Source organism: Culex pipiens, chromosome 2, assembly GCF_016801865.2.
Source record: "Culex pipiens pallens isolate TS chromosome 2, TS_CPP_V2, whole genome shotgun sequence".
Taxonomy (NCBI): domain Eukaryota; kingdom Metazoa; phylum Arthropoda; class Insecta; order Diptera; family Culicidae; genus Culex; species Culex pipiens.
Genome location: NC_068938.1, coordinates 164,611,472 through 164,639,073, shown reverse-complemented (window position 1 = coordinate 164,639,073; position 27,602 = coordinate 164,611,472). Strand labels below are relative to the sequence as shown.

The window sequence follows — 27,602 nt, the reverse complement described above, 5'->3', positions numbered from 1 at the left end:
TCAGTTATGACTTACACAACACATGACGTTCTTTATTAAACTTTTTATTTCCGGCCGATTCCTTTTGGCACACCTTGCAGTAGGCCTTGCCATCTCTGATGACAAAAAACTTGTCAACACAGAATTGTGGCTTGGCTGCTTGGTTCGGATTAGGATTTTCACTCATTTTTAATCAACACAGATGTCCACCTTAAACTCAACTTAAAAATCTGACAGCTCGACCAAAGCTAGCGCCGAAAATTTTCCCAGGTTGAACAACGACTACCACGCTCGCGAGCCAAAAACATTCTCGCGAACGAGACCGAGAGCGCGAGCGACGGCGAGAAGGCGAGCGCAAATGAGAATAGAGAAGAGAGCGCGAGCGAGAAGAGCGCGTTACTATAACTTCTCTCCCTCACTCGCGAGAGAGCGACACTTTATTACTTCTCGCCCATATTCCATCACTGAAAACGGGTTAACATTTCCCCCGCGAGAGCGAAAAACTCTGGCAGGGTAAAGAGGTCATCTCCGGACACCGCTGCTTGTTCCGGAACCGTAAAAATATGAATTTAAAATTATTTTTTTTTTATTGAGTAGAAATGAGATTTTAAATTTTAATTTTTCGAGTTTATGAAACTTTGTTTATGTAAAAAAATCATTTTGCATCATTTGCAGCAATCTCATACAAGGCTCCATAAAATGTTTTGTAGGACTTTTATGAAAAATATGTACACGGAAAAAAATCCTGTTTATCAGTCAAAGTTGAATTCCCAGAAAAACTTAAGACATTTTTTATATGCTTTAAGCGACTAAAATATGCATCTTTTGCGCTAGAGTTTAGAATGATGCACAATCTGATACATGAACTAATTTTTATTAAAAAGGTTAATTTTAAAAAAATATTTTGAAATTTTGACAAGCAAAATTTTTTTTAAATAATATTTATAATTAAAAAAACATTTTTTGTAATTAAAAAAACTTCATTTATGAAAAGCACGACCGCAAAAAAATATTTTTGAAAAGGAAAAACACAAATTTTAACGTTTTCAAATGTTATCCTTGTTTCAAGACTAATTGTCGAAAATTGCATTGTTTTGTTAAGTATGAATTTCCTTCCAAATTTTGAGTTAAAATTTAGCTTACGTTTTCAAGTCACGTTTTCAGCATATGACTAGAACCTTTTGAAAAAGTTCCGAAGAATTATAATTTCAGACTTAAGATCAATATTGGCAATCACGTTTGAAACTCACAGTAAAAAATTGAGTCAAATCGCATGCAAAAGCATGCACATCACCTTTAGGAGCAAAAGCATTAATTTTTCGAGTTTATGAAACTTTGTTTATGTAAAAAAATCATTTTGCATCATTTGCAGCAATCTCATACAAGGCTCCATAAAATGTTTTGTAGGACTTTTATGAAAAATATGTACACGGAAAAAAATCCTGTTTATCAGTCAAAGTTGAATTCCCAGAAAAACTTAAGACATTTTTTATATGCTTTAAGCGACTAAAATATGCATCTTTTGCGCTAGAGTTTAGAATGATGCACAATCTGATACATGAACTAATTTTTATTAAAAAGGTTAATTTTAAAAAAATATTTTGAAATTTTGACAAGCAAAATTTTTTTAAATAATATTTATAATTAAAAAAACATTTTTTGTAATTAAAAAAACTTCATTTATGAAAAGCACGACCGCAAAAAAATATTTTTGAAAAGGAAAAACACAAATTTTAACGTTTTCAAATGTTATCCTTGTTTCAAGACTAATTGTCGAAAATTGCATTGTTTTGTTAAGTATGAATTTCCTTCCAAATTTTGAGTTAAAATTTAGCTTACGTTTTCAAGTCACGTTTTCAGCATATGACTAGAACCTTTTGAAAAAGTTCCGAAGAATTATAATTTCAGACTTAAGATCAATATTGGCAATCACGTTTGAAACTCACAGTAAAAAATTGAGTCAAATCGCATGCAAAAGCATGCACATCACCTTTAGGAGCAAAAGCATGTAATATTGTATCACTACACAAAAAGCAAGTTCGGAAGAAAAACAAAATTGCACACCCCAAAAATAATATCAATCTGGTGAGAGTCATATTCAAATTACCAAGTCCAGTACCGTAACCGTCTCCATTTAGAATATTTTTTTTTTCCTGCAGGATATGAAGGTAATTAATTGTACAACACATAATAAATTGATACGGTATGTCCACGCATCTTTCCTCCCCAGTAGATTCTGTAGAAATGTTTTCCGTTCTCAGAATCCTCTCTGCGTTAAACACAACGTAGTGGGGCTGGCTGCTTTAATTTTTGTGCTTGGGGCGTAATCCTATCACAAGACTTTCCCGCATGCTTTCATCGCACTTTATGCGTATTAGATTAAATTAGATATTGACAATCACTTTTGAATAATTAATAAGTGTATAACAGTGGACAAAGCTAAAATAAGTATTTTTTGTAGTTTTTAAATATATTACACAAATATGAATTTCTTCAAAAAAATCTATGCGTAAATCAACCGAATTGTGTTTACAATTAATAGAAAAATACAAATTTATTTTAACATTTTAATTATTGTTCCTGAATCCCACTCATCCATTTCTACAACTTGGCCTGAAACATCTAAGCGATCAGAAATTCCGGACCCAGATTTTGAATATGGCGCCTTGCTCAAATGACTTAGGGACCATCCATAAACCACGTGGACACTTTATGGGGGGGGGGGGGGGGGTATAGCGATTGTCCACGCTCCATACAAAAAAGTTTTTTTTTGTATGGACAATTGTCCACGAGGGGGGGGGGGGGTTGAGATTTCCAAAAAAAGTGTCCACGTGGTTTGTGGATGGTCCCTTAGCATTTTTTCGAGGATTGTTGCCTTTTTTTCTGTCTTCTCCTTGTTGGTTTAGTTTTTTTTAATTGTTTTTTTTTTTTTAATCTGTTGTTTTTATCAATTATCCTTCATCATTTGTGTATTGTTTTCTGTGTCCTTGTATTTATTTTTGATTTAACTATTTCAATTTTTCTGTTTTTCTACATTATTAATGTTCCGTCCATTTGTTTACTTTTACTGATGTTTTTTTTAAATATTGGCATTTTTTTCCTTTTTCTTTGACTTGAACTTGAAGAATAAAAAATCTTCTTTTCACGGTATAGAATTATGTAAATTTGGGAGGTGTAATTTTCGATAGTTGAATATTAATATTACCTCTTTAATGATGTAATTTTACCTCAACAAAATAAAATTGCACATTTTCAGAGGTAAAATTACAAACATTTTTTCTGACATAAAAGATGTACTCATTACCAGATGTAACATTACCTTGATTTTTATTTTGTTAAGTTATTTTTTTGCATGATATATAATGTATTTTGCATGGTAATATTGCATCTGTGAAGGGGTACGTACCTCTTTGACGTCAGAATTTTTTTTTGTAATTTTACCTCTGAAAATGTTAATTTAGTCACTTATCTGCTGTAATGACACTTTTGCAGTCTAAATTGATGTAAAATTACATCATTAAAAAGGTAATATTCAACCATCCAAAATTGCACCTCTCAAATTTATTTTTTTACTGTGCATACTATTCTTTAACTTTCTACGATTCTTTCGTCCAACTTCCTTCGCCATTCTAGTGCAGCAACTCCCTGAAGCTGAAGACGCTCTCCTTCAGAAACATTCCCTTGCATAACATCTGGCCAAATCAATCGCCTGCCACTGTTTCGCAGCTTTAGATGCCGGTTCGTTTAATTGACTACTTGACTTTGCCTAACCAACCAGGCAAGCAAGCTGCACCATTAGTAGATCGAACCTGCCGTCGCTATCTGAAGCGATGTTCTGCATCGTCGGTACACATCATCACACATCTTGTGAGGGGAACGAAGAACGAGACTAACAAGTGCCAATCGGCCAGGCATCGCGTTCTAGACTTGTAGTGCCGCGCGTTGGCAGTACATCATTTTAATGTTTGCTGCCCGTATATTTCACTTTTATTGGTTAGATAATATTTATAAATTATTTTATTTTCCCATTCGGGCTTGACGCGGTAGGCTGTGTTTCGAACCCAGACCGCCCTGGTTTGTATTGGCAACGGCACGGAGAGAAAAAAGTATTTTATTTAAAACGATATTATCAGAAAGATTTTCAAATCTTTTGTTTCAAATTCAACTAAAAAATTAATAAGTTTTTCACAATTTTTGAGTTATTTTCTGAATCTTAAAAAAAACATGTTTTTTTCGTGGTCCAAGTAGACCATGTTTTGGGGTGTTCAAATGGTCCGCGTGGGCAAACAAATAGGTGGTGGCGGTGGTTCAGTAGATTCCAGGGCATACGCGGGGACCAATTACAGTTACACACCAGGGCAGCAAGAGTGGAAGCGCGGCAGTAGTCCCTTTGCCATTCGTCACTAATGGCTCCTGACGACGGGGCGAGGTCGTCCATGTGAGATAAAACCGTCGTTGATGATGTTCGGGCTGTTCTTGTTTTGCGAACGAAATGTACCACCACACCAACCGACAGATGCATCATCGACGTGCAGTTGCTCAGTGTGTATCATGACGACGCGTCAGATGCATTTATTCATCATCATCTGTTTGGACTCGCTGGGGTTCGGGGAGAGAGGAATTTTGGGTGGTAGTGGCCTAGGAAGATGCATTTGCGCGGAAATCGAGACAAGGACAGGGTTGAAACGCTGGTTCTTGGTCTGTGTTTAGACGGGGCCGGAGAATGCCCAATGACCTCGAAGTTCGGCCGCCAATGACTTCTGCTATAGGTCATTGGAAGCAGCGCGAGGGCTGACACCGCCTAATGCCCGGGTTTGAGATAATACTTTCCCATAATTTCGTTGCCGGCCAGCGTGTTTTGTATACAGAACTTCAACCTTTCAACACCGGCTGCATCGCGACTTACGAGCGTCAGCGCAGCCACGTGTCTGTGTATGGTTTTCACGCCAGAGAATCTGATTTGAAGAAAACTCGGCGCTGTTTTCCTGTTTAGTAGTTCGTAGTTCTAGCGTTTTTTTTCTGCAAGTCGCACTAGACGTCTCGTTCGTCGTCGTCAGAGTCGATAGACGAAGAAGAATGTTTTCCTCTTCGGCCGGCTGTGGCTGCGCCTGAGAGAGAATGATCTGTGCGCGCGCTGAGTGCAAAATAAATGGAGGCAGAAATTAGTAACTGTCAAAAAACGTGCCACGTCAACTACGGGCACAGCTGTTGGTGCGTGCGTGCGCTGGGAAACTTTTTCGGGTCGCGGTGAAAGGGTTCGCAATCGACGGTGACGAAGTGCTCAAATTGAAGCCGACTATTTATTTGTTTAGTCGACGCAAACGTGAATTATTGTCAGCGAGGCATTCCGCGTGATTTCTGGGAGCCTGTCAGATCTTCACGATGAATGAGGCATTGTTGGGGTACCATTTAGTTGGCGTTGTGACATCTTTTAGCATATAATTGAACCACATCTGACAAATTGCACAAGTTTAAATAAAATTTGTATGACGAGTGGCAATATTGCTCACCTCTGTTTAATTTTGTTCAATTTGTAAAGATCAAAAAATCTACTCGTGACAACCTAGCACAACGGCGACAAGCTGCGCTCTAGAATCGAAAGGGAAGTTCCGTTGTCATCGGCGAAGCTTTGCAAGATTAATCAGAGAGGGGAATCAAGCCGCAGTCAGTTAGTGCTCCAGGGCAATTGATTGTGCACAATTGGATTATAAAAGCTTTCGTCGCTCTGATAAGGGCAAAGAATGGGTGTAGCCAGATAAGATAGAAATGAACGCGCTCCGCGCGTTGTCAATAGGAATGCAGGAATCAAGGGAGCAGGTTGCATGGGGTGATACCTGAAGAGGGAAGAAAATCGCGTTCATATTTACTAACATGTGGCAGCGCCGTGAAGTGGTTCAAACACTGATAAAACGCGTGTGTGTGCTAAATTGATTAGACCGGGTCGCGTTGAGTTGCGTTCTGCGGGATTGGGACATACCCTCGAACGCTTAGAAAGTGTGTGGTTTATATTTACCTGTTCAATAGCTGCGAGCAGTGTCGTAAAATTAGATAATGCCGGTTAAGCTGATACGATATTATTAGTTTTACTTTTGTAAATAATGGGCAAACCTTAGAAAAATATTGCTGAAAAATACCTGGATTTGAAAGCCGCAACTTTTATTTGTTGCCAAGCCGTCCGGCTCTTGCTTGTCAAACTAAATTTCAAACATAACATTTCGTGCATTTTTGCCACACGTCATACAAACATTTATGCAATTTCTTTTTTTTTGTTGATAATCCTGAATTCAGGAACCAAATCGAATCAAACTATCGGAGAATGTTCATAAATTTGGTGCCATATATAATATGTAGTATTGCCTCTAAAAATGTGTTAATTTACATCATTTTAAATGTATGTTAAAATTTAATCGAAAAAGGGTCTATATTGAATCATTAAATTTTTCAGCTTTCTAATATAAATAATTTGTTTTTACTGTGAGTATATCTCTTTTATTGTACAAAAAAATCAGTGATACTTTTTGATGCAAATTTTGAAAATAATTGTTAAAATTTGAATTTAAGATTCTCCCCTTTCCCTTCCTTCCCTTGATCTTGACCGGTGTCGAGGGACAGCATAGCAATTCTCTACGAAATTGGTCTTTTTTAAGAATTTTAATTTTTGTATTTATTAATCCGACTGAAACTTTTTTGGTGCCTTCGTTATGCCCAAAGAAGTCATTTTGCATCATAAGTTTGTCCATATAATTTTCCATACAAGTTTGGCAGCTGTCCATACAAAAACGATGTATGAAAATTCAAAAATCTGTATCTTTTGGGCAAAGTTGTAGGTATGGATATGGACTACACTGAAAAAAAAAATGATACACGGTAATTTTTTTTTGTGGATTTTTATTTATCTTTTTGTCATTTAAACTTAATTTGCAAAAAAAAAAACACTTTTTATTTTTTTTCATTGTTTGATGTGTTTTAGAGGACATCAAATGCCAACTTTTCAAAAATTTCCAGGTTGTGCAAAAAATCTTTGACCGAGTTATTTTTTTTAATCAATACTGTTTTAAAAAAAATCGAAATATTGGTCGAAAAAATTTTCAACTTCATTTTTCGTTGTAAAATTAAATTTGCAATCAAAACATACTCTAGTGAAATTTTGATAAAGTGCACCGTTTTCAAGTTAAAGCCATTTTTAGGTAACTTTTTTGAAAATAGTCGCACTTTTTAACTTTTTAAAATTAATGCACATGTTTGCCCACTTTTGAAAAAAAAAATATATATATATTTGAAAAGCTGAGAAAATTTTCTATATTTTGCTTTTTTGAACTTTGTTGATACGACCCTTAGTTGCTGAGAGAAATGAAGTTGAAAATTTTTTGCGACCAATATTTCGTTTTTTTTTTTTGAAAAAATGAGTTTTTATTAAAACAAATCATAACTTGGTCAAAGATTTTTTGCTCAACCTGGAAATTTCTGAAAAGTTGGCATTTGATGTCCTCTAAAACATATAAAAAAATAAAAAAAAAAATAAAAACAGTGTTTTTTGCAAATCAAGTTTTAGTGACAAAAAGATAAATAAAAAATCACCATTTTTTGTTTACCGTGTATCATTTATTTTCAGTGTGGTCCATATCCATGCCTACAACTTTGCCGAAGACACCAAATCGATCAAAAAATTCCTTCAAAAGATACAGATTTTTGAGTTTTCATACATCGTTTTTGTATGGACAGCTGCCAAATTTGTATAGAAAATTATATGGACAAACTAATGATGCAAAATGGCTTCTTTGGGCAAGGGCCGGAATAAAAACACAAAAATTATAAATTATAAAAAAGACCGATTTCGTAGAGAACTGCCAGAGGTTAAGAACAAAATTTCCCAAATCAGTAAATATATTTTTCAATTTCAATTTGCTCTTGATCAGATATAAGTTTTCCTAAGAAATTAACACAAAAAATCAAGGCACTGAACGAAACACCTTCCATTACCCTTTTCCATATCAGATCTCAATTGCCATTGTGCATACACGGAGAAAAAAGAGTTCCCAAAATCGTGAACAAGCGTTCATGAAAATGGGAACCACGAACAAAGTGTTCAAATGCTATGGTACGTTTTTCAGAATCGTACCATGGGATTTGAACACTTTGTTCGTGGTTCCCATTTTCATGAACGCTTGTTCACGATTTTGGGAACTCTTTTTTCTCCGTGTACCGCTTATCTTCATAATGCGCAAAAACGATCATATTTGAGGTTTAATTTGTTCTCTGCGGCTGAGCAGCAGCAGCAGAATATTATCAACCGTGTAGCTGCGCTCGGTTGCTTTCGCCCAAGGGGGAAAAACTGTTTCCCCTCACTTTCCTCCCCCGCTCCCCCCCCCCAGCTCATCTGCCCTTTTTCCCGTGCGAGCATAAACAAAAAAAGAAAACTTAAGCATAAGAGCATTTCTCAAAAGAGTTGTCTGGCGCAGCTAATGGCAGCTAATATGGTTCACGGTTTTAAAGTTTTTCCAGCACACCAATTCGCGACCTCCTCCTCCTCATCGCTGCGATGTTCCCCTCCTCCCCCCTCGCTTTTTGAGCGCCCCAAGCTTTGTTCAAATTAGTCTTGTGTGAGCGAGTTGGGTGGTGGGGTGGAAATTGAGAGGGGGAGCGGCTAAGGTGAAAGCTCATTAAATATTTATTCGATTCTTTCGGTGTGAAAATGGGAGAGGGTGGTAAATGAAGTAAAGATCGGGAGGGGAGGGGGGACTTCCATTGCGCATTACGGCGCGCGTCGTGGGGGCGTGCAAAAAGTCCTGAAAATTTGCTATAAAATGCGCTTTCCCAACCACCTTTCCACCCACCCACTTCAAATCTCTTTTTTGCACGTGGGAGGAGGGATGAAAGATAAAGTTGAGATTTTCTTACGAATGAGACAGGAGCCACATATGGCAGCAGCAGCAGCAGTGGCAGCCTCTGAGGAGGAGGATCGTGTGCCTTTTTTTCTATCTACCTTTCTTGCTCCGAGCGGCAGCAGCCGGTTTGAGTTTTTTATTTTTCTCTTTGTTGGGTTGATTTTCCACACTAAGTGGAGGGGATGAATTTAAAAAAAATTTAAAATAGAATTCTAAACGATTTTCTTTGCGCTATTTACTGTTATTAAATTTTGCAGAATATCGTTAGATAGTGTTCCAATAGAAGAAGTCACAAGGCTATAAAAAAAAACCTATCCTACTCTTTGATTTTCGTGAAACTTTGCTCTAAGTGGTTATAATGGTCTCTGATTACGAATCCTTATTTTATTTTCGATATCTCGTGTCGGTGAGGGGGTAACGAATCCTTGATTTGTTATGTATTTTCTCTGAATCACGTATTTCAATGAATGCTATTTCGAAATCGAGAAGGGATAGAAATATGTTGGCAGAACAACTATTTTGTACATAAAAAACATATTTAAAAAAATAATATTCAAATTTTAATGCAAAACAGTATTTAAAAATTGTATTTTTGGATAATTTGAGTATTTTACTATAAAAAAATTGGTTATGTGAAAATTCAGGCAAAATTTCGCTCCGTTTTATATTCAATAAATTTGAAAATCAAAAAAATATGATATTCTGCAAAAAGTTGTGTATTTTCTAAATAATAAAAACTTTTACAGTGAGAAAATGCTTATAAAATTTTGCTTTGTTTGATACCCGAGTTGCAAATTATGAAATTTTGAGCACTTTTTAAAAAAAAAATATTTTAGAGCAATTCCAGCTCAAATCAGGATTTTTTCTGGGACTTTTGTACCCGACCCTCTCGATTTTAATGAAACTTTGTAGATATGTTATCCTAGGCCTATATAAGCCATTTTTGTGTATATGGAGCCAATAGTACACAAAAATAACATTTGAGAAGGGCGTAAGGTATTAAAATAAATTGTTTTTTGCAATTTAAAAATTACTGTAACTCGAAGCCGTTGCGTCGTATCAAAAAGTGGTCGAAGACAAACTTGTAGGAAATTGGACGGGCTTTCTGTAAAAATACACTGAAACAAAAATACACGCTATTTCTATGAGATTTTTAAGCCTAAAACTTAAAGGTGATGTTACGATTTTTTTTCGTTCAAAATTTTTGAGGAAATAGCCTAAAATGTTATCAAAAGACTGACGAAAAATGCAGGATGGTATGTCTCTCCTAAAAAAATACAAAAATCTTTTACTAAAACTGTTTTTTTGAAAAGTGGTCTTAACGTCGAAATTTTGAAAAACCAGTAGTGGGAATCGATTCTCCAGACAATTTTACATAAAAGTCTCCATATTGACCATTGTCCTATGTCCAATCCTTGGGAAGAGACAGCGGTTTTAAAAATAAAAATGTTGAAAATACGGTTTTTTTTGTAGTTTTTGACATTTTCTATGAGACAGAGAGACATACCATCCTGCCTTTTTCGTCAGTCTTTTGGTAACATTTTAGGCTATTTCCTCAAAAATTTTGATCGAAAAAAAATCGTGACATCACCTTTAAATTTAAGTTTAAGACATAAAAATCGAAAAAATCTCATAGATGTGGCGTGTATTTTTGTTTCAGTGTATTTTTTACAGAAAGCCCGTCCAATTTCCTACAAGTTTGTCTTTGACCACTTTTTGATACGACGCATCGGCTTCGAGTTACAGTAATTTTTAAATTGCAAAATACAATTCTTTTTTAAATACCTTACGCCCTTCTCAAATGTTATTTTCGTGTACTATTGGCTCCATATACACAAAAATGGCTTATATAGACCTAGGATAACATGTCTACAAAGTTTCATTAAAATCGGAGAGGGTCGGGTACAAAAGTAACAGAAAAAATCCTGATTTGAGGTGGAATTGCCCTTTATAAAAAATAGTATTTTACAAAAAAAAATTAGTAAGGTGAAAATGCATAAAAAATTTCGTTTCGTTTGATATCCATATTACAAATTAGAAAAATTAGAGTTTTTTTTTTACGAAAAAACGGTATTTTTTGTAATTTTTTAGTAATTTGCAAAAAAACTCTAATAAATTTAAAAATGCATACAAAATTCGTTTCGTTTATAAATAAAAATCGTGGATTTAGCATCGCTTGAATATCGGTATTGAACATAATTATAAATTATTAAATTCATCTCAGGATTTTTGAAAAATCTTCGCACCCTAACTCGAAGCAATACAAATGTTCAATCTTACGCAAACATATTTTCAAATGATTTGAATGATTTATATGATTTGTGATCATATGACCGATTCTTTGGCTCCTTTTAAAAAAAATCCCAAGTTTTTTTCAGCATTTTGGCTGTAGTGGCAAAATAAAAGAAGAAACCATTGGTTAAATTCGCTTGGTTTTGTTCGGTGACAAGGAAAACACTATTTTCTTTTCTTGCGACGTTTCGACCTACTATTCTTCGGTCATCTTCAGACGCAAAATGCAACGCAGCTTTCTTCTGTTGCTGCTTGCTCACGACGTCGCAAGAAAAGAAAATAGTGTTTTCCTTGTCACCGAACAAAACCAAGCGAATTTAACCAATTAAAAATTCCACGGTGATTACAACCAAATCAATAAAAGAAGAAACCCCCCAATGTTATTACATATTTGGAAAGATAATTGATTTTCCTACAAAGAAATATCATGCAGAATGAACCATATAGTATCTGTGCCTTCCCTGAAATAAAAATGTAGCGTGACGGGACAACATCGTAAAACTGGACTTTTAAAAGGCACACTACAAAAATCGCTACATTTTTGCCAGTTTGATTTATAAAACCTTTAGCTCTTCTACACATTATCACAAATTAAAAAACGAATCTTTTGCTCCTTGAACTGAAAGAATTGGTTGAAATTTGAGTTTTTGCCAGCCATTTCTTTTCGTGACGGGACAACGAAAGGAGCAGATTTATGAAAAAACTCCTCTCCCGTTCAATGGCTTGCAGACCACATTTGGTCAATATTCTTGGCTTTTAAGGTAAGAAAACGCATTTAAAGCACATTGCAATTATTGCATCATAATAAAAATGATTTTTATCATATTAAAAATCACATTGAAAATTGAAAAATGTGACATTTTGGTGTAGCTTCGCTAAGAATCGGTCATATCAATTTTACTTATTTTTTTAATTTAAATTGATAATGATTATTTTATGACTGACACTTTCAGAAAAAAAAATAGATGAACGAAACAAATATTTCCCAATATTTTGCATTTCACTTATCATCCCAAATGTTGAATCCATGAAATACGTAGATAGTTTAAATTTTTTGATTGTTTAATTTTGTTTGGACCAAACAAGGCATCTTTTGCTCTAGTTTAGGATAGTACAAAATCTAAAACCGAAGTTATTCTTTTAAAAATTAGAGATTCTTGAAAAAAAAAAAATTAATAATATATTGTCAACAGTATTTTTAAAATTATTAAAAGATGCAAAATAAAATATTTAATCGAATATTACTTTACTTCTTTTTTTTTTTATTTCTAAAATTGTCAATTTTAAAATCTCTGAAAAAAAAAATGCTACGTCATTTGTGGATGGTGCCCCATTTTTCTGCCTGATTCTGTTATTTTTTAACAGATAAACCAGTATTTTGAAATTTGATTTGCCCGTTCTCGCGTGGAAACCAATCCTGCACTATATTCATCCTCTTAAAAGTGTGTGAGTGTGTCGTGCATTAGCCTTCCTGTTTACACACCCACCCACACACACCCACCCACACACACACAATCACACGCGCCGCCGGGGTAAAAGCACTGTAAAGCAGCTAAAGATTATACGTTGAATATTTTATGTAAAAAGTATTTTTTACACTTTTTTCTTCTTTTGGTAAGATGTCGTCTTCCCTCTATTTTGTCCCGCTCGGATTTGCTTTCAAGCTGTGGGCGGTGGGGAAGGGTTTTGGGGTCGGAAAACCACTCTGATGTTTACAGACGGGTGCCATTCATTGACAAACAATAGACATAACGCCACACACTATCAACAAGCAATGCCATACATGCATGATTCGGTTTTTTTTTTCTTAAAGGACGTCGAAACGCGATTTTTGTCGGTGTGTGCGTGGCTTCTTGGTGTTCGTTCCCCCTGGCCTAGTTTTTTTTCTAATTGAGGAGGATTGAGGCTTTTTACGAGCACTATTAAATGTGAATTTTAAGGTTTTCCCTTCACAGGTCACCGTTTTTTTTTAAGGGGGGTGAAAGGTACACAAATGTCGTAAAGTTGCCTATCGTATTCTTGGAAGTGAGGCGTAGAGAATGGGATATTGAAGTCTTGGTTTGACTTTTATGATGACATTTCTAATCTTTGGAATCGCCAGGGTTTTGAACAAAGCTCTTGGTTTTCCATTTCAACCGGGAGTGGTTTTTAAATGAGATTTGAGTGAACATTCTTTATTGATTTAACTGACCTACAGTCGGGCAAGGCCGGCGCCGTTATTGGTCATAAGTTTTTTTGTGTGGATATTCAACGTTTATTAATCATTTTTATCTTTTCTCTTTCAGGTATGTATTTTGGTTCTGCTATCAACATCAAGGAAACTTTGGACAACTCCACAATTACTGTAAGCAAACCCAACCGCTCTGGTAAGCCGATCCATCTGCATCACCAACTACAAGCTATTGCGTCTACGCCGACAACCGCTGCCCTAAATCCAGTGAAAATTGAGCTGTTACACCAACTTCAAATCGTCCTCAGAGTTTCAAATAACATTTAATTTTATTGTCCCGCCATGCCTTGGTCACGTTGGTGCTCATCACCGTAAAATGAACGCGTCGAGTACCCGGCCACGGCATTCTGCACCGGAATAGAACACGCCGAATTCCCGCAACGCAGCTTGCTGTGGGGACTCTCTCGATGTCATCTCTTGAATCTTCCGGGGGCAGCAGCTCGAGGAACACTAGAGATAGATTGGCCTTCACATAGTTGATGTGGAGGTTCGGGCGCGCGGGCGAAGGCCCTGAAGAGCGGCCCGTAAATCAGATTGACGTTTGATTGTTGTGTAGCGACGACCAAGCCAAAGTCAACGGCACCATCTATCGCCGGGTCGGTATCACTCCCTTGAGGAGAGAGGACCTCCACTTATTGTAACTCGCCGGTCGGTCCCGCGCGCTTCTTGCTGCTGCTGGTGGTGGACATAAACGATTTGAAGAAGCCGTGACGGGACTTGGATTTCTTCAAAACATAAAACGCCCGAGCCTAGAGGCAAATCTTGATGTGTAAATCAGAAAATAGAACCCGACAGCGGCGATTCTATAAATTATTCGGTCCTGTCGGCCCGCGTGAAGTAACGTGCCCCGGCGTTAAGATCCATCAAACGGGCAAGAAACGTGCTCTCGGAGACGCATGGTCCTTGAGTCACCACCGGGCGTCTCCTCCTCTGCCGCCGCCGCCGCCAGATGGTTCTGAACCGAGAAATTGTCGAATTGAAAACTTTCCCCTCATACGGGGCCCGTCTCGTACACAATTGTTCCCCGCGAGTTCTTTTCGGGAAAAGGAAAAGTTCATTACATTCTTCGTTGAGCGCGCGCTCGCTTTCACGGACGCGTTGCTTTTAATTAGATTGATTAAAGCCGGGAGGATTAAATTTAGACGTGGAGTTCTCTGTGATACTCTCTAGGCGAACTTTTTCGAACGAACTCTCTTTTTTTTATGACGGGCTTGGTATTAGGTTCTGTCGCTGTAAATGGAAAGTTTCTGCTTCTTTTTGGTTTTGCTGTTTTCGCTTTTGATAGCAGACAGGATTTTATTTCCTGTTGCGAAGCGACGCACTTCATTTCTGTGGTTTTGTAGGATTGTTTTAGGTTGGGAGAATCGCTGCCAGATTTTGATTTTTATAAATGTAAAATGTGATAACTTTTCAGTCTTTAACAATAATTTTAAGTTAAAGGACATTTTAAATTTTTTAGGCAAAATTTTAGCAATCGGACTTGGATTTTTAAACTTTTTTACATGGTAAAAAACGTAGCAAATGAGGAGCTGAAAATTTTAAGAAGTTAATTTACATCCCGTTAGCTGTAATTACACCTAAGTAAATGTGTAAAAACCAAAATTCACTCAATTTCTGATGTAAAATAACCTTTTTCTTACAAAATCTTTCAGATAGATTTTGTTTAAGAAAATACGCGTAACTTTACAGCAGAAACTGAGTGAAATTATACCAGTGCGTAATCGTCCAGATCGCAAAATTAAGTGGAAAATTGATTTTTCAAAAAATGTTGCCGGCTTGGTTAAAAATTACATAATTTAAAAGGTAGAATATGGCAGACTGAAAATTTAAAGTTTTAAATTTACATCTCTTTTGAAGTAATTTTACCTACACAGAAAAATAATGATGGTAATACTCATCAGGAAATGGTGACAGAAAGTAATGAATTTTCATCAGTTTCTGGAGAATATTCATCAGATTCACATTTTTACACATTTTTTAGGTAATATTACTAAAAAAAGAGGTAATATTCAACCTACCAAATTTTCAACATTCTAAAATTCAACTTTTTTTTTCTGTGTAAGTTAATGTGTTAGAACGAAGTTCACTCAGTTTTTCATGTAAAATTTCCCTTTTTTCTTACGAATTGTGTTAGATAGATTTTGCGTTAGAAAGACAGTGGAACTTTACAGCAGAAACTGAGTAAATTAAAACAGCGAGTTGACATCTTCGTCTTTTTGTATGTAATTTCATTATTTACGCATTAATAAAGGTTGATACAAAAACCCGATTTAATCCCACCAGGGATGAGATAGAGCCTTTCTTACTAAAGAATATAACTTCTAACATCGACTTTGTTTATTTATAACGTCAGCACAAAAGAAAGTGACATGATACAAAAAATCTTATGATGAAAGCAAGTTATTATTGATGATGTGTTTTCCAAAAGAAATTTAAAAAACAATTTTCACCAAAAGAATATTTTTAATCGTACAAATTCTTAATCAAACAAGCGTTTATGACAAACGCGAGCATAGCAAGCTTCCCATGCGCCAGTGACGTTTTTACAACCGCACCACTACACACTCAATCGCGAGTACCTTAGGTAGAAAGCCATTGGCGTCGCGAGCATTGAAAACTTTGAAAACGATATAAACGATGAAAAGCTTAGAAAGCTCCTAATGGAATCCAATGAACTCTGTTAAATAAACTTATGAAATCACGAAAAAATGAAGCCTACTTTTAGGCGATTTTATGAGCACACGGAAAACAAATTGATTGTAGCCGGATGATTGTCCTATGTCACAAAAGTTTTTGCGTAAACATTGGACAGTTATGCAAATACGGACAGAGCAAAAGAAACCAAAAAGCTACGATATCTTGCATGTTGTAGGAAACATCGGTAGACAAGCTACTACAAACGAGTTTATCTGGAGCCACAAAATATATGCGCCAACATTCTCGGCCAGTATTCGAAGCTCAACTTGACAACTTATCGACTTTGGCAACGAAGCGTCGAAAATCGATGCAGTGTGTTTTTTAGTGATTTTTTTCCGATTAAAATTCATGCTGAATCGTCATATTTACGAAGGTGAAAATGATGTCCGGCCATAAAGTAAAACCTATACCTTTCTTTAGTAAGAAAGGAAAAAAGGTGTAAATCAAGAAATGTGGACAGATTTTGTGTCAGAAAAAGGCATAATATTGCTTCTGAAATTTGTAATTGTATAACTCACACAGCAGTTGCCCCGACCCCTCTTCGATTTGCGTGAAACTTTGTCCTAAGGGGTAACTTTTGTCCCTGATCACGAATCCGAGGTCCGTTTTTTGATATCTCGTGACGGAGGGGCGGTACGACCCCTTCCTTTTTTGAACATGTGAAAAAAGAGGTGTTTTTCAATCATTTGCAGCCTGAAACGGTGATGAGATAGAAATTTGGTTTCAAAGGGACTTTTGTGTAAAATTAGACGCCCGATTTGATGGCGTACTCAGAATTCCGAATAAACGTATTTTTCATCGAAAAAACACTAAAAAAGTTTTAAAAATTCTCCCATTTTCCGTTACTCGACTGTAAAAATTTTTGGAGCATGTCATTTAATGGGAAATTTAATGTACTTTTCGAATCTAAATTGTCCCAGAAGGGTCATTTTTTCATTTAGAACAAAATTTTTCATTTTAAAATTTCGTGTTTTTTCTAACTTTGCAGGGTTATTTTTTAGAGTGTAACAATGTTCCACAAAGTTGTAGAGCAGACAATTACAAAAATTTTGATATATAGACATAAGGGGTTTGCTTACAAACATCACGAGTTATCGCGATTTTACGAAAAAAAGTTTTGAAAAAGTTGGTCGTCATCGATCATGGCCATTCATGGTCACCCGCGACAGACACGGACGACGAAACAAAGAGAAACGCAAAAAGTAACTTTTTCAAAACTTTTTTTTCGTAAAATCGCGATAACTCGTGATGTTTGTAAGCAAACCCCTTATGTCTATATATCAAAATTTTTGTAATTGTCTGCTCTACAACTTTGTGGAACATTGTTACACTCTAAAAAATAACCCTGCAAAGTTAGAAAAAACACGAAATTTTAAATTGAAAAATTTTGTTCTAAATGAAAAAATGACCCTTCTGGGACAATGTAGATTCGAAAAGTACATTAAATTTCCCATAAAATGACATGTTCCAAAAATTTTTACAGTCGAGTAACGGAAAATGGGAGAATTTTTAAAACTTTTTTAGTGTTTTTTTCGATGAAAAATACGTTTTTTTCGGAATTCTGAGCACGCCATCAAATCGGGCGTCTAATTTTACATAAAAGTCCCTTTGACACCAAATTTCTATCTCATCACCGTTTCAGGCTGCAAATTGTTGAAAAACACCTCTTTTTTCGCATGTTCAAAAATGGAAGGGGTCGTACCGCCCCTCCGTCACGAGATATCAAAAAACGGACCTCGGTTTCGTGATCAGGGACAAAAGTTACCCCTTAGGACAAAGTTTCACGCAAATCGAAGAGGGGTCGGGGCAACTTTTCCCGATTTCGTGTGAGTTGGTAGAGAATTACCCATATCCATTGATGTGTGATTGCACTAATCCACATAAATTGTGGTAAAATTATATCGAAAAAAATGTTATATTTATCCATCCAAAGTTCAACTTTTTTTTACTGTGAATACAGTGTTGAAATTGAATTTTATGGTGTCTTTACACAAAATGTAATAGAGGAAATTCTGCTAGTTTGGCACGTTCAAAATTTTGTTATACTTCCATTAAATTTTTCGATTTTCATTTCATTTTAAAAAGTTAAAAAAATATGAGAAACTGAGCTTAACATCAAATCTATGCCAAAATCTGTGACGAAAGCTGGAAACTATGTTTATTTTAAGTTTTTTTTAAATTGCTATGTGATTGTACACATTATTTATAATTAATATTTTTAAATGAAATTTCCTTAAGTACCATTAAACATTTGCTTAAATTATGTTTTAATAGTAAATTTGTGGAAAATTTGCTAATATGTTTCATTTTTATTTTTGAATTGTATGATTTTGGATTGAATCATTCTATTATTTTATTTTATTTTATTATGACTCTTCAAGGATCAAGCAATCGTAATTTTCCTGTAAAATATAAGAAAACCAAATTCAACCAAAAATAAAATCAAAATGCGTGTAGGCAATTGGCTTACTTCAGATTCGAAAAGAACTTATTTTTTTCTATAAGTTCAAGCCTAACTTAAATATAAGTTTAGAAACGGCTTTAAAACCATTTTTTTCAACTCTTTCCGATAACGCCACCATCACGTGGACACCAAATTCATAAATAACATCATTTTTTGAATACCTGCATGCATTTTCTATCTATAATAAAAAAGATAATCTTTATACTGCCCATGTTCGCATAAATGTCCCATATGCAAAAACAGCAAGCTGAGAAAAACGCATTTGAAGTTTGTCCCACACATAAGGCTACGTGTTAAGTTTTCGTGAAAAAAACATGATTTCCTCCTGATTTCTAGAAAAAAAGTACTGGATGTTATAGGCTTTTCTGAAAGAGCACACGATTTAGAACCAAACTGCATCATTAACTAAAAAACGATGAAAATGCATATGGGACATTTATGCAATCATGGGCAGTATAGCCCTTTAAAAAATGCACTTGGAAAAGCTTTGATTTCTTGTTTAACATTTTTCAAATTTAAAACAGCCTTGAAAGGTCGACATATCTGACTTAAAAATTATAGAAATTCGCCTTTGAAAAGTTGGATTAATGTCAAGTGTCCATAAGTTCAGGCAAGGTTGCCATATCTTTGATTTATATTTCTTTATTCTTACTTTTGATTTTTACGTTTTGAATATCTTTCTAAAAATGTGAAATTTCATTAAATATTTTTGTAAATTATTTTGCTAAGATTTTTGATAAATACGTTACGGTAGGGGTAGGCGTGGCTGAATGGTTACGCTGTTCGCTTTGTAAGCGGAAGGTTCTGGGTTCGATTCCCATCTGCTCCTATCGAGAAATTATGGAAAGAAGGAATTCTGAACACTTGAATATGAACGAAAAATTTATGAGCTCGCGGCGGGGTTCGATCCCCTGTCCTTTGGGTCAGCAGAAAAAATGCTAACCACCAGACCATCGAGGCTTAGTTGACTAGTAGGATTAAGAATGCTATAAGAATCCAAGAAACTTGATTGGAATCTGTGTGAACTTAAGAACAGGAAAATGCAATATTGAATGCAAGTTGAATTCAAGGACACTGGTTGCATAATTGTTAGGCGAATATTGAACTTTCAACACGACCAGAATTCACCACAAAAAAAAGCTTGGTGAACCGAATTGGAAAGCTTCCAAAAATGAATCCAAGAACATACGAAGAATTAAGGACTATAAATAGATTTGACCGGCCGCATCACTTACCACGGTGAATCCTGGCTTCACACCCATCTTACTAACACCCTCAAACCTCACGTGATACTTTGTCGAAGACGCAGCTGATTTAGCGGTCTTCATCACTCAAGTATCGGACTAAAATTCCTATCCACTTCCCCCGTGTCTTACCACTGGTCGTGGCCGGCGCTGTGATTGGCTAGCATGATAGGGACATTTGAAAGTTGCGAAGTGGTGATGATTAGTTCCTACTCTTCATCTGTGGTCCACGGAGCAATTCTTGGAGGTCCTGGCCAATAACAGAGTAGCAACTACGGGTAGACACCAATGCTATGCTATGCTATGATTTTTGATAAATACGTTACGTTACCTTCCTCAATTTTTTATGCCGTTTAAAAAAAAATGTCAATGGATGCGGTTTTTTTTTTCGCGGGGATTGTTAAATCCACTTGATTTAATTTTTGGTCCTTATTAAAAGCTGTCATATTAAAAGTACGAAATATCCTATTGATTGCTTTAACCTAAAAAAAAACTGGCAACCCTTTCCACATTTTACACCGAGGAACAAAATACTGCAAAGTAGTACTCCCTTTTGCGTTCATTTGCGGCTTGGCTTATGAAAAGGTGACCAAAAAAAGGTGGTGGATCACATTTCCCTAGCAGTCGAATTTTCCTTAGAGCAGCTATTGGTACTGCGCGTGTGTGCGTTTTTTTTTCGCGTATTTTCCTCGACTCGCTCTTTTTTCGGTATTTGTGAAATGCTAAATAGCTCCACGGGGTTGTCCCCTTGTTTCCCTGTCCCGGGCTAGGTTATGAAACATTGTAATGCGATTAGTGGGTAAAACGGAAAATTGTGGGGGAAGGAGCTCTCTTGTAACGAGATTTAGGGGCTTGGTAATTGTTTCTCTTTTTCGGCAATTTTCCGCTGGTTTCGTGGGGAGGCTTTTTTAATTATGGTTGCGCCGTCTTTTGGTGGCGAAGTGTATTTTCCAGAATGAGAGGGATCTTAACGGGGGGTTATTGTTGTAAATTTATTGTTCAAGATCTTGAAGCTAATTAATTGTGCGTCGAATTTGATAACTGTTTAGCTCTTCGTGGTTTTTCATGATGATTTACAACGTTACAACTGTTTAACTTCACCTATTTTGTCTTAAATTTTACGTGTTGACTGTAACCAACCACCATAATATCAGCAAACATCAAAGAGTTACAAACATGACGTTAATATTTAATCTGCATCAAATTGAAACCATTACCATTATGACGATGTCAACTCCGCGATGTTGTGAATCACATGTTTACAGTTCATTCACGGGTGGTCGAACATTAAATCGGAATGAAATATTCATACGCTCTCGCCCAGAACATTACGCTGGTAGTGGTTGCAGTTAATCTTTTCCATGTTTTAAAGGGAGGGACACGTATTTAAAACAATTTTCGATGTTTTCCTTGCCCCAACCTCTCTCGTTGAAAGCTAAAGTGCGAAAGAGATACACGATGTGTGTGTTTATTGTGGTTGTTACAACACAAGTGATACATAAATATAATAAACATGCTCGTTACTGTTTGTTAGTACTGCTGGGGAAAAATTGTTGTTTGGGAGAGGTGGGGAACGAACAGGCTCGACAACAGGTGCAGGAAGAAAATTGAAAGTGTATTTTTGCACGAACGCACGTTTTCGTGACTGGAGATATTCGGGATGAAAATCGACGCGTTAAGTGGGAAAACATTGGCGGAAAATGGGTACTTACTTTGATGAACATTGTTATAATATTTCGAGCAACTTCTGATACGAACAAAAACTTTTTTTATGGGTCAGGAACCAACAGGCCTTCAAGGGTTTAATGCTGATTTGGAAAAAATGGTCCAGCACAAATCCAATTCATGACCCCAATTTCCGCATTCTCAACTTTCCAGCTTGATTGGCATAACTCCGGCAGCGTGCTCTCAACTGCTTAAAAACACGCAAAAACCCCAACCAAGACAACTTCAAAGCTCACATCCGTAAAGAAGTCTAACTTGACCACGCTCAGAAAATCGCCCTTGCTCCGAATAACCTGTTGGACGTCGCCCCATCTCCCAGTAATTCTTCCCCTCTCGCTCTGGATTTGACTAGTTCACCTCAGGTAAACCGTTCCGGTTTCAACGGCATGCTAATTTGCACCCAACTACCGGTTGGTCGTGCCTCCCCCCAACCCATCCCGCCGCAACACATGGCGGCGGTGATTCACAAACCAGAGGCAAGATTAGTGTGTCGTTGGCACGACCAGGCCATGGATGAGTTCGAATTGTAAACGATACGAGGTAGATTAATTATGACACCGATGTGTGAAATTGTCGCCGATTTAACGCCAAATCAGCGCGAGTTTGAGCGGTGTTTTGTCGGGTTTGATGTTAGGTAAGCATAACAAGACAAGAAAAGAGAAAGAAGGATAATTGACACATGAAAATAATAACAACAAAAGAAGTCATTGTTTCTACAAAAAAAAACTTTGTTTGACGAGAATTGAACCGTGGAGCGCAGCGTGCCACTCGCGACTATACAGGATGCTACAAAGCAGCTCAACGAAAAAGTTCGTGTTTTTCGTTTGTTTGAAAGCAAACATTATCTTCACTAACTGCACAATTTTACCAAGCTCAAACCCCTCTGCCAACTCCATTTTATGAGTGATGACCCAAATTTCAAAATAATGGCCCGGAAAACCGGCAAAAGGTCACGGGACAGGATAGTAAACAAAGTCCCCGTCCCGGCGGTATCCTTTCGGCACAAGATTTGAATGTGGAGTGCAGAGAGTTTATCTTGCTGGGACTCTGGAACGTCGCTTCACTAATGTTTATTTAATCCGCTCGTGATTTATTATTCCAAGTAAATCGGGAGGCGGGCGAGGGATCGGCTGACAAGGTTCATTTGTGCTCTTGAAATGCCAAGGTTGCGAAACCGCGGTGCGCGCTGGAATTTGCTCTATTTCTAGAACTGCAGCGGAGTTTTCTAGGTTAGAGCAAGGGGCGTGGTGCTCCAGAATCCGCGTGCATCCGCTTGACTAAGTAAAGCTAGTAATCGAGAGTTGGCTGCGTGCGCTAGTTTTTTGATTGGCGCCCGTCAGATTTGTAAGCGCGATGTGACGACGAGAAGCGGATTTCAGTGGAGGGTTTTGTTTTGCAACAAAATCGTGATTAATTAGGCTTTGATTTGAGTGCTTTTACGAGAGATGTTTAATTAAATTTATAGGAAGATCTGTAACTCGATCAAAGCTTTTGCCATTAGCAAATCAAATTTGTATTGTGTTTTGCACGAGCCACAGAGATTTTTCAGCAGATAGTTTAGACGTTGTCAAGTTATTTCAACGTCAAATTAGACAAAGCACAAAATGAATTTCCGTTATTTAAATTGGCATGAGATGTTTGATGACTCGTTTTTAAGGGAACCATGAGATCAATTTATCTGGATTTTTTTGGATCTTTATGTAGTTTATTTTTGGAATTTCTACACAATCTTGCACAGTAAAAAATAATGTAAATTTGAAAGCTGTAATTTTGGAAGGTTGAATATTACCTCATTAAAACATATCTGTAGAGAATCTGCAAATCGCTGTATACAAGATCTGGGAATCGCCTCATAGATATTCTTGAAATTCCTATCTAGAGAGTCTTGGAATTCTTATCTAGAGAATCTCAGAATTTATATAGAGAAACTTTTGAATCATAATGGAGAAAATTTCAAAAGATTTTATAAATTTCTTATTCAAAGAATCATGAAATCTAAATCTAAAAGTTACTTAGAATCATTGCACCTGATAATTTTGGCAATCGAATTTGGTAATCCATATACAGACAATCTCTACGTTGCGAATCTAAGAAATCTTTATATACAGATCAAACACCTCTTTCTAAATAATCTCTGCATAGAAAATCTCGAAATCCTTATGAAGGGATTCTTGGAATCTCTTATAGCGAATCTTAGGAGAAACTTGAAAGTATGATAATTTTATAGCTAGAGAATCTTTGAATCTCTGTAAAGATTACATTTTAATCTTTATTCAGAGAATCTGTGAATCTTCTTATGGAAATTCATGAACCTCCTGTTCGAGTGCATAATTGACAAAGGGAGCACGTGGTCGTAAAAAATATTCGGAGTGAAAAGTGATTTTTTTGTGTGCCTTTTGTTTCGCATTTTTGTCGTGTATTGTGTGCTGCGAGGAGAAGATTGAGTAGTGCGGTGCCTGTGGGGACGTGCAGTCCTGTTTTTTCGTGTTATTTTCCATCTCTTTTGTGTCGCTGTTCAAGTGCACGAGGTGATTGGTTTGCTTCTTCTTCTTTTTAATTTTGTTTTGTTCGCGCGTTCGTTGGCCGATGAGTTTTTTTTGTTCTCTTTATATAGTTTTCGATAAAAAACTATCCGATTTTTTTTGAGACAAGCAAGTCGTATTGCTGGATTGCTGGAAGTCCTTTCCATATCATCGAGGATCGGAAGGCACGTCGACGAATATGTTTTAAGGCTTATGATATAAAATCATTTTAATGAATGAAGCCCTTCCTACATCACCGTTGATCGGAAGGCACGCCTACGGAGAATTTCTGGAGAATCGCGGTCGAATTAATACTATATTTAAATCCCTAGAGAGGTATCTTTCCGTAGCCGGCAGCCTAAGATTTTTAAAATTGCAACCGATAAACAAATTGCTTATGGTCGCATCACCTACCACAGTAAATCCTGACCTCATACCCATCTTACTAACCCCTCAAAACTCATGTGATACTTTGTCGGAGACGCAGCTGATTTAGCGGTCCCATCACTCAAGTATCGGCTAACATTCCCATCCACTTCCCCGTGTCTTACCTCTGGTCGTGGCCGGCGTCGGTATTGATCAGCACGATAGGGACCTTTGAAAATTGCGAAGGGGTGATGATTGGTTCCTACTTTTCATCTGTGGTCCACGGAGCAATGTTTGGAGGTCCTGGTCAATAACGAAGTAGCAGCTACGGGTAGACACCAATGCTATGCTATGCTAAATTCATGAACCTCCTTTTCATAGGATCATGGAATTTCGACATAGCGAATCAAGGAATCTCCTCATAGCGAATCTAGGATAGAGAATCTTGGAACTTCTATTGAAGAATCTTGGGTGATCTGTATATTAAATCTCGGAGCCTCAATTCAGAAAATCTTGCAATCTTTCTATATTGAATCTTGGACCCCTTTTCATGGAATCTTTCTTTATCAGTTTCTCCACTAATCTATGTACTTCTATACGACGAATTACACTCGCTGAAACAAAATCAACCACTCCGCTGCACATCCCTTCAATCGAATCCCGCGAAGGTCGTCGATCGCATCGTTCATGCAACGCTGCAAACTTGCACTACCTGCGGCCCTCGAAAGTGCAAAACCACTTTCCCTTCGCATAATAATTGGTGTACCGCGACGACGACTCCTCACTCCGACATGCGCGAACCTCCCGCGAGCATCAACACCGGATGGGATCTCGCGCTAATCGCTCCAAAATGAAGAGCTACAACCTCCGATGCCAACTCTTCAGTTATGTCGCGCGACGACCAGAAAGGGCAGAAAAAGTGTAACTTGTGTCCCCGCTCCCGGAGGGTCGTCGCCGTCGTATGTGCATGTGCAATTAAGCAAGGTGCCCCCTCGTTGGCAATTATAGGGTAAATTTGCCCATTATCATGCATGAGCGAACTCGGCAGCAGCGACCGGCCGGTGTGCGAGAGAGTCTGGTCTGGTCTGGCGTATCTCCCACTTCCAGCGATGGTCCCTTAGCGGAACAAGTCAGACGTGGAAAGTCGGGATGAGCTTGGGAAGAGGGAGTTTTAAAAAGGGCGATTCGATTTTGGGTTATGTAGGTAATTCACTTGGATGTGTGTTGTGTATAGAGAATTTTTTAGATCTAGATCTAGAAATTTAGCATGCAATATTGATTCACAGACAAAAAAAATAGCCTAACTGAAGCAATATCTACAAGGGTTTTAAAGGAATTTGGAAACAATCTTTGGGTCTTAAGGAATCTCTGGATCGTAAGGAATTTTTGGATTTTAAGAAATCTTTGAAGTTAACGAATCTTTGCACCATCTGGAATCTTTGGATCTTGAGGAATCTTTAGATTTGAAGGGGTCTTTTAGTCTTAATGAATCTTTGGATCTTAAGGTATCTTTTAATCCTAAGGAACCTTTGGATCTTAAGAAACCTTTGGATCTTAAGGAGCCTTTGGATCTTAAGGAACCTTTGGATCTTGAGGAATCTTTGGATATTACACGGAGAAAAAAGAGTTCTCAAAATCGTGAACAAGCGTTCGTGAAATTGGGAACCACGAACGAAGTGTTCAAATTTCATGGTACGTTTTTCAAAATCGTACCATGGAATTTGAACACTTTGTTCGTGGTTCTGAATTTCATGAACGCTTGTTCACGATTTTGGGAACTCTTTTTTCTCCGTGTGAGGAATCATTCGATCCTAAGGAATTTTAGATCTTAAGGAATTTTCGGATCGTAAGAATCTGTGGATTTTAAGGAATCTTTGGATCTTGGAGAATCTATGGATCTTGGAGAATCTTTGGATCTTCAGGAATCTTTGGATCTAAATCTTTGAATCTTAAGGAATCTTTTGTGTTCTAGGATCTCATGTATGCATCCATTGAAGTCATAAGATTTCTGGAAATCTTAGAATCGTTTCAGAAATCTTACGATTTCTTATTTTTTTATGCTTTGAATATCGCTCATATATGAACACCTGCAGCCAAGGGTTCGCGTCCAGACCAGGAATGCAAAAATTTAATTCCGTCTAATCAGTGTCGCTCGTTCGGTCGATGGCACAGCTAGTTTTAATAGTTGTTGGAAAGCATTTTTTCCCTCCTCTTCTCAATCCGTCCTAATGCGTTAACCATTTTACTCTTCCGCGCGTCACCCAGAGTAGTTGTCCGGCTATCGTGATGGGATTAAGCTGATGATTACAATTTGTTCAGCACTAGTCAGCATCCCCCCCCCTTCCATCCTTTTACCCTTTCACTATAGAGTCCAAGTTAATCGGACGGAAGAATGGGCGGCAGGGATTTGGTTCTATTGCTCGCATCGTAAAACGGATGCTGACTCATGACGAGGTTGGGAAATTAGATGCAGCTGGATTAGCAGCAGTTTGGATTACTTTGGAGCACGCTCGCGTTGGCCGGCTTTTGTCTTGATGCTGAAACTGTAAAGCGGATCTCCGGAGCGACCCCTCGATGGAATAAATCAATTACGTTCGTGTAATTCCCCCCGAACGACCACATCTCCATGAAGGCACATTAGGGCGGAGATTAAGAAGTATCCTTCAACGAAACTTTCCGGAACCATCGCTCCCGCTCTAGGAGCGGACTACATCATCATAAGCATCAACGTTAAACACAGTCAATAATTCATTGCTTGCCCGCAGCCTGCGCCCAAAATCATGCAAACAGATAAGAGGCCAATTTGCTCCAGAGTGGCCCGGCTAGCCGACCAACAGTAGTCCTAAGAGAAACATCTCGGTCGGTTTCCTTCTTCCCTTTCTTGCGGAGATCCCAAAATCCTTCCAAATTGAAACCCTCTCACGGCCGGACCATAAACATGAATCATCATAATTTCATCTCCATCGTTTGGCCTCACCCCACCGCCACTCTGAACTAAATCCTCGACCTTCTTCGGGCAAGTGACGGTTTTGGTTCCCACTTTCTTCGAATGATATCGGCCGAATGAGTCGAGAGACCAAAGATCAAAAGGATCACGTATCGTATTTTTTTTTCGGGGGGGAGGTACATCGATATATGGGGGGAGGAAGCCCGCAAAAATGGGAATCGGCAACTTTTCCGGGACATTTGCTTACCCAG

General features: G+C 37.3%; 1 protein-coding gene across 18 annotated transcripts in view; it reads left to right on the top strand.

The window, feature by feature from the left end:
* The window catches only part of LOC120418446 (heterogeneous nuclear ribonucleoprotein L), a 354,926-nt gene that overhangs the window by 45,378 nt on the left and 281,946 nt on the right, over nucleotides 1-27,602 (top strand). The window lies entirely within an intron of this gene.